Source organism: Coregonus clupeaformis, chromosome 24 (genome assembly GCF_020615455.1).
Source record: "Coregonus clupeaformis isolate EN_2021a chromosome 24, ASM2061545v1, whole genome shotgun sequence".
Classification (NCBI taxonomy): Eukaryota; Metazoa; Chordata; class Actinopteri; order Salmoniformes; family Salmonidae; genus Coregonus; species Coregonus clupeaformis.
Window position 1 is genome coordinate 18,543,373 of NC_059215.1, and position 9,006 is coordinate 18,552,378.

The window sequence follows — 9,006 nt, forward strand, 5'->3', positions numbered from 1 at the left end:
ATTTAATCCTAGTAGAAAATCCCTGTCTTAGGTCAGTTAGGATCACCACTTTATTTTAAGAATGTGAAATGTCAGAATAATAGTAGAGAGAATGATTTATTTCAGCTTTTATTTCTTTCATCACATTCCCAGTGGGTCAGAAGTTTACAAACACTCAATTAGTATTTGGTAGCATTGCCTTTAAATTGTTTAACTTGAGTCAAACGTTTCGGGTAGCCTTCCACAAGCTTCCCACAATTTGTTGGGTGAATTTTGGTCCATTCCGCCTGACAGAGTTGGTGTAACTGAGTCAGGTTTGTAGGCCTCCTTGCTCGCACACGCTTTTTCAGTTCTGCCCACACATTTTCTATAGGATTGAGGTCAGGGCTTTGTGATGGCCACTCCAATACCTTGACATTGGCCAAACAGTTCTATTTTTGTTTCATCAGACCAGAGGACATTTCTCCAAAAAGTACGATCTTTGTCCCCATGTGCAGTTGCAAACCGTAATCTGGCTTTTTTATGGCGGTTTTGGAGCAGTGGCTTCTTCCTTGCTGAGTGGCCTTTCAGGTTACGTCGATATAGGACTTTTTTCAATGTGGATATAGATACTTTTGTACCTGTTTTTTCTCCAGCATCTTCACAAGGTCCTTTGCTGTTGTTCTGGGATTGATTTGCAATTTTCACACCAAAGTACGTTCATCTCGAGGAGACAGGACGTGTCTCCTTCCTGAGCGGTGTGACGGCTGCGTGGTCCCATGGTGTTTATACTTGCGTACTATTGTATGTACAGATGAACGTGGTACCTTCAGTACTTGTGGAGGTCTACAATTTTTTTTCTGAGGTCTTGGCTGATTTCTTTTGATTTTCCCATGATGTCAAGCAAAGAGGCACTGAGTTTGAAGGTAGTCCTTGAAATACATCCACAGGTACACCTCCAATTGACTCAAATGATGTCAATTAGCCTATCAGAAGCTTCTAAAGCCATGACATCATTTTCTGGAATTTTCCAAGCTGTTTAAAGACAGTGTCAACTTAGTGTATGTAAACTTCTGACCCACTGGAATTGTGATACAGTGAATTATAAGTGAAATAATCTGTCTGTAAATAATTGTTGGAAAAATTACTTGTGTCATGCACAAAGTAAATGTCCTAACCGACTTGCCAAAACTTTTAGTTTGTTAACAAGAAATTTGTGGAGTGGTTGAAAAACAAGTTTTAATGACTCCAACCTAAGTGTATTAGACTCGACTTCAACTGTATATATATATATATATATATATATATATATATATATATATATATATATATATATATATATATATATATACAGTACCAGTCAAAAGTTTGGACACACCTACTCATTCAAGGGTTTTCTTTATTTTTACTATTTTTTACATTGTAGAATAATAGTGAAGACATCAAAACTATGAAATAACACATATGGAATCATGTAGTAACCAAAAAAGTGTTAAACAAATCATAATATATTTTATTTTTGAGATTCTTCAAATAGCCACCATTTGCCTTGATGACAGTTTTGCACACTCTTGGCATTCTCTTAACCAGCTTCACCTGTAATGCTTTTCCAACAGTCTTGAAGGAGTTCCCACATATGCTGAGCACTTGTTGGCTGCTTTTCCTTCACTCTGCGGTCCAACTCATACCAAACCATCTCAATTTGGTTGAGGTCGGGGGATTGTGGAGGCCAGGTCATCTGATGCAGCACGCCATCACTCTCCTTCTTGGTAAAATAGCCCTTACACAGCCTGGAGGTGTGTAGGGTCATTGTCCTGTTGAAAAACAAATGATAGTCCCACTAAGCCCAATACAGATGGGATGGCGTATCACTGAAGAATGCTGTGGTAGCCATGCTGGTTAAGTGTGCCTTGAATTCTAAATAAATCACAGACAGTGTCACCAGCAAAGCACCCCCACACCATAACACCTCCTCCTACATGCTTTACGGTGGGAAATACACATGCGGAGATCTTCCGTTCACCCACACCGTGTCTCACAAACCAAAGATCTCATCAGACCAAAGGACAGATTTCCACCGGTCTAATGTCCATTGCTTGTTTTTCTTGGCCCAAGCAAGTCTGTTCTTCTTATTGATGTCCTTTAGTGTGGTTTCTTTGCGGCAATTTGACCATGAAGGCCTGATTCACTCAGTCTCCTCTGAACAGTTGATGTTGAGATGTGTCTGCTACTTGAACTCTGTGAAGCATTTATTTGGGCTGCAATTTCTGAGGTGTAGTTAACTCTAGTGAACTTATCCTCTGCAGTAGAGGTAACTCTGGGTCTTCCTTTTCTGTGGCATTCATCATGAGAGCCAGTTTCATCATAGCGCTTGATGGTTTTTGCGACTACACTTGAAGAAACGTTCAGAGTTCTTGAAATTTTCCGGATTGACTGACCTTCATGTCTTAAAGTGATGATGGACGGTCATTTCACTTTGCTTATTTGAGCTGTTCTTGACATAATATGGACTTGGACTTTTACCAAATAGGGCTATCTTCTGTATACCACCCCTACCTTGTCACAACACAACTGATTGTCTCAAACGCATTAAGAAGGAAAGAAATTCCACAAATTAACTTTTAACAAGGCACAACTGTTAATTGAAACGCATTCCAGGTGACTACCTCATAAAGCTGGTTGAGAAAATGCCAAGAGTGTGCAAAGCTGTCATCAAGGCAAAGGGTGGCTACTTTGAAGAATCTCAAATATAAAATATATTATACTTTTTTGGTTACTACATGATTCCATATGCGCTATTTCATAGTTTTGATGTCTTCACTATTATTCTACAATGTAAAAAATTGTAAAGATAAAGAAAAACCCTGGAATGAGTAGGTGTGTCCAAACTTTTGATTGGTACTGTATATATATATATGTATGTGTGTGTGTGTGTGTGTGTGAGTATGCATTATATTAACTATGTACCTTATAGACCATGTACCCTACTTTATACCCTCTGTGCACTTGTTATCCCAATTGTACCTATTTGGAATTTATGAGACTGACATTTCCTAATAAAAATCACAAGATGGGAGAAATGTTTTACCTTGACTTATTTGAGACTCACTCCTGGGCAGAAAATGATCTCAATTCACATTTGAGTAAATATTGTGTAATAAACATATTTTATCCCTGGCCAGCTAAGGATTTGCTTGTTTTTACAATGTGCAGCTCTATCTATGTACCACACGGTGGCAGCACAGCACTTACACCATTTCAGCTGCATAACATCCACATTCACTTCCCTGAAAGGAGCCGAGAGGAACAATACTGAACAAAAATATATACGCTACATATATGAGATGAAATAAAAGATCCCAGAAATGTTCCATATGCACAAAAAGGTTATTTTCGGTCAAATTTTGTCCACAAATTTGAGCATTTCTCCTTTGTCAAGATAATCCATCCACCTGACAGGTGTGGCATATCGAGAAGCTGATTAAACAGCATGATCATTACACAGGTGCACCTTGTGCTGGGGACAATATAAGCCCACTCTATAATGTGCAGTTTTGCCACAGATGTCTCAAGTTTTGAGGGAGTGTGCAATTGGCATGCTAACTACAGGAATGTCCACCAGTGCTGTTACCAGAGAATTCAATGTACATCCAACCGGCCTCACAACCGCAGCCACGTGTAACCACGCCAGCCCAGGACCACCACATCTGGCTTCTTCACCTCCTCGATCATCTGAGACCAGCCACCCGGACATCTAATGAAACTGAAGAGTATTTCTGTGTGTAATAAATACCTTTTGTAGGAAAAAAAAAAATCTCATTGGCTGCCCCCCCCATGGCTGCGCCCCTGCCCAGTCATCCATGGATTAGGGCCTAATGAATTTATTACAATTCACTGATTTCCTTACATGAACTGTATTTATATTTTTGTTCAGTATAGAATAGATGGACTTTATAAAAATATATCCCTGGGAGATCAGCTGACTAACTCACATTCACACAGCAATCAATATGATAGAGCAGGGGTAGGCAACTAGATTCAGCCTCTGGCCTATTTTTGTCAGAGCAGATGGTCGGAGGGGGCGGAATATAGTCCTAATTCTAATAATTTGTACACTGCAAATTGACCACAACTACAGCCCAAAATAGATTGTATTTGAAAATAATCATTTTGTACGTTGATTACATTGAGACACTTTCACATATTTATCTTTATTCGTGGGAATACTTGGGAACAGCTTTCCTAAATGAAACACATCTAGCTAAATCCCTGGTGATTTTACAGTCTTTTTCGACCAAAAACTGAAATCCTGCGACGCACCAGTTGTGGAACACTGTGATAGAGGTTGTTAATTTGTCCTACTTTGTCTATTGAATGTAAATACCACATACTGTAAGTGTGATGTCAGGTTATAAAGCATCGGGACTGGAACAAATATTTAGGAAATTCTCTGACACAAGAGTATGGGACAGTTTCCCCGACACAGATTAAGCCTAGTCCTAGACTAAAAGGCATACTCCATGGAGAATCTCCATTGAAAGTGCTTTTGAATGCAGGACTAGCCTTAATCTGTGTCTGGAAACATGGATCTATGAGTATAAGGCTGCATTTAGACAGGCAGCCCAATTCTGATAATTTTTTTCAATAATTGTTATTTTGATCGATCAGATTAGCTTTGAAAAACATCTGATGTGAAAAGATCTGATGTGACTGGCCAAAATACCAATTAGTGGGAAAAATATCAGAGAAACAGGAGCCTCACAGGTCCTCAACTGGCAGCTTCATTAAATGGTACCCGAAAAACCAGTCTCAACGTCAACAGTGAAGAGGTGACTCCGGGATGCTGACCTTCTAGTTGCAAAGAAAAATACATATATCAGACTGGCCAATAAAAAGGTCAGCATCCCGGAGTCGCCTCTTCACAGTTGACGTTGAGACTGGTGTTTTGCGGGTACCATTTAATGAAGCTGCCAGTTGAGGACCTGTGAGGCGCCTGTTTCTCAAACTAGACATTCTAATGTATTTGTCCTCTTGCTCAGTTGTTCACCGGGGCCTCCCACTCCTCTTTCTATTCTGGTTAGAGCCAGTTTGCACTGTTCTGTGAAGGGAGTAGTACACAGCGTCGTACGAGATCTTCAATTCCTTGGCAATTTCTCGCATGGAATAGCCTTCATTTCTCAGAACAAGAATAGACTGACGAGTTTCAGAAGAAAGTTCTTTGTTTCCGGCCATTTTGAGTCTGTAATCAAACCCACAATTGCTGATGCTCCAGATACTCAACTAGTCTCAAGAAGGCCAGTTTTATAGCTTCTTTAATCAGCACAACAGTTTTCAGCTGTGCTAACATAATTGCAAAAGGGTTTCCTAATGATCAATTAGCCTTTTAAAATGATAAACTTGGATTAGCAAACACAACGTGCCATTGGAACACAGGACTGATGGTTGCTGATAATGGGCCTCTGTACGCCTATGTAGATATTCCATTAAAAATCAGCCGTTTCCACCTACAATAGCCATTTACAACATTAACAACTTCAACACTGTATTTCTGATCAATTTGATGTTATTTTAATGGACAAAATAATTGCTTTTCTTTTGAAAACAAGGACATTTCTAAGTGATCCCAAACTTTTGAACGGTAGTGTAAGTCTATTGATCCTTTTGTTGGTTACCATGACAGCAGACTCTGGGTAATAATACACCATTTAGTTGCATGCATTACTTTACCAATTCAAATGAATGGCAAATCCTGTTGAGTAAGCATGAACAAGTTTATTAACAAAGGGAACATAACTTGAGTTTCCTTAATTCCCTATTCTATCCATCCATGACAGATTGCTACCACCATAGTTACAGTGGCTTGCAAAAGTATTCACCCCCCTTGGCATTTTTCCTATTTTGTTGCCTTACAACCTGGAATTAAAATGGATTTTTGGGGGGTTTGTATCATTTGATTTACACAACATGCCTACCATTTTGAAGATGCAAAATAGGTTTTATTGTGAAACAAACAAGAAATAAGCCAAAAAAACAGAAAACTTGAGCGTGCATAACTATTCACCCCCCAAAGTAAATACTTTGTAGAGCCACCTTTTGCAGCAGTTACAGCTGCAGGTCTCTTGGGGTATGTCTCTATAAGCTTGGCACATCTAGCCACTGGGATTTTTTCCCAATCTTCAAGGCAAAACTGCTCCAGCTCCTTCAAGTTGGTTAGGTTCCGCTGGTGTACAGCAATCTTTAAGTCATACCACAGATTCTCGAGTGTTGCTTTAGCAGTATGCTTAGGTCATTGTCCTGCTGGAAGGTGAACCTCCGTCCCAGTCTCAAATCTCTGGAAGACTGAAACAGGTTTCCCTCAAGAATTTTCCTGTATTTAGCACCATCCATAATTCCTTCAATTCTGACCAGTTTCCCAGTCCCTGCTGATAAAAAACATCCCCACAGCATGATGCTGCCACCACCATGCTTCACTGTGGGGATGGTGTTCTCGGGGTGATGAGAGGTGTTGGGTTTGCGCCAGACAGAGTGTTTTCCTTGATTGCCAAAAAGCTCAATTTTAGTCTCATCTGACCAGAGTACCTTCTTCCATATGTTTGGGGAGTCTCCCACATGCCTTTTGGCGAACACCAAACGTGTTTGCTTATTTTTCTCTTTAAGCAATGGCTTTTTTCTTGCCACTCTTCCGTAAAGCCCAGCTCTGTGGAGTGTACGGCTTAAAGTGGTCCTATGGACAGATACTCCAATCTCCGCTCTGGAGCTTTGCAGCTCCTTCAGGGTTATCTTTGGTTTCTTTGTTGCCTCTCTGAGTAATGCCCTCCTTGCCTGGTCCGTGAGTTTTGGTGGGCGGCCCTCTCTTGTCAGGTTTGTTGTAGTGCCATATTCTTTCCATTTTTTGATAATGGATTTAATGGTGCTCCGTGGGATGTTCAAAGTTTCTGATATTTTTGTATAACCCAACCCTGATCTGTACTTCTCCACAATTTTGTCCCTGACCTGTTTGGAGAGCTCCTTGGTCTTCATGGTGCCGCTTGCTTGGTGGTGCCCCTTGCTTAGTGGTGTAGCAGACTCTGGGGCCTTTCAGAACAGGTGTATAATTACTGAGCTCATGTGACACTTAGATTGCACACAGGTGGACTTTGTTTAACTAATTATATGACTTATGAAGGTAATTGGTTGCACCAGATCTTATTTAGGGGCTTCATAGCAAAGGGGGTGAATACATATGCAAGCACCACTTTTCCGTTATTTATTTATTTGAATTTTTTAAAAGAAGTTATTTTTGCATTTCACTTTTTTTGTTTATGTCCATTACATGAAATCCAAATAGAAATCCATTTAAATTACAGGTTGTAATGCAACAAAATAGGAAAAACGGGATGAATACTTTTGCAAGGCACTGTATAAATGGATTTTATGGCTATCTGGATAGGGGAAAGATATTGACATATTGAGCAATCGTATTATTAGTTGCACCATAGCTCATGCAAATGTATAACGCCCGCCCTTAAATGGGCTGTTTTAAGTGTAACCAAATCACATGACGGCATTTTAATAGGCTATGTATACGACTTGGCTGGGTGGTCTACCTTCATACAGGCCGGGCTTGTCCCCTAGGGTGACGTAGGAACATTTATGTAAGTGAAATGTGCCTAGTAAGGGCTTTGGGTCCTCTAAGTTTCCTGTGTGCGTACGGCAGTGTGGTTTGGACACCTTGCTGTGTGTGTATGTGTGTGTGTGGTTCGGACACCTAGCTGGTCTCCATCATCCCCCATCCTGTCAGCATGCTCTCCTGCGGGCCCACTGCCAGTCCCTGTCACAAATGGCACCCTATTCCCTATTTAGTGCCCTACTTTTGACCAGGGTTCATAGGGCTAGCCTATAGAGCTCTGGTCAAAAGTAGTGCACTATATAGTGAATAGGGTGCCATTTGGGATGCAGCCCTGTCCCTACCCTGTGATGAATGTCCATATGCCGGGAGTATTAACTTGGAGGAGTGGAGGAGCTGTGGAGATTTACACCAACAGGGACGACCATCTGGCCCCATACAGATATAGCATAGAGCTCTGCAAGGCAGCACACGAAAGAAGACGAGAGATAAACCACATATTTTGCATTCTGTGGAAATGACTGAATATGCTGTGGTCAACCATTTTATGTGGCTGTGTTGTGTGCTGTACAATACCTTTTCAAAGCTGTAAGTAAGGAATATCATATGCGTCCTATGTTAAAATTATGGATTATATTATCGATCTGATTACATGGCCATTTAATTGTCAATTATTATAATATACATTGCAACAGGGCATCAATACCCACATAAAAGTAACTGATATTTCTCTATTATACTGAGCTCTTCACATAACAGAAGGAAGAATTATGATGTTAAAACCATAGAAATAGAACGACAAGAATGTAATTCACACTATTTCTATAGATGAAACCATGCAACCATGAGACAAGAGAAAACAATGATGTGTCTGGATTTAGATGTAGATTCCTCTCAGTCACAATGCAGCCAGGGCTAACAGGAGAGGAAATCATTGTCATCGATTCAGTAAGAGGAGACAAGCAGCTCAATAAGCCTATCAATAATGTAACAGACCAACTGGGTACATGGGTGGGTGGGTGGGTGTGTGGGTGGGTGGATGGGTGGGTGGGTGGATGGGTGGGTGGGTGGGTGGGTGAATGGGTGGGTGGGTGAATGGGTGGATGGATGGGTGGATGGGTGGGTGGGTGGGTGGGTGGGTGGGTGGATGGATGGATGGATGGATGGATGGATGGATGGATGGATGGATGGATGGATGGATGGATGGATGGATGGATGGATGGATGGATGGATGGATGGATGGATGGATGGATGGATGGATGGATGGATGGATGGATGGATGGATGGATGGGTGGGTTGGATGTTGTTAGTGCTCATAAAGAGAAGAGGGCTGCTCTGCTACGTCTGGCACTATGAGAGAGAGGATAGCTTGCAATAATCATCCAGCCTAGCACTGTGATAGAGGATGCATTGTGATAATGTAAGAGACAGGATGCTCCTAA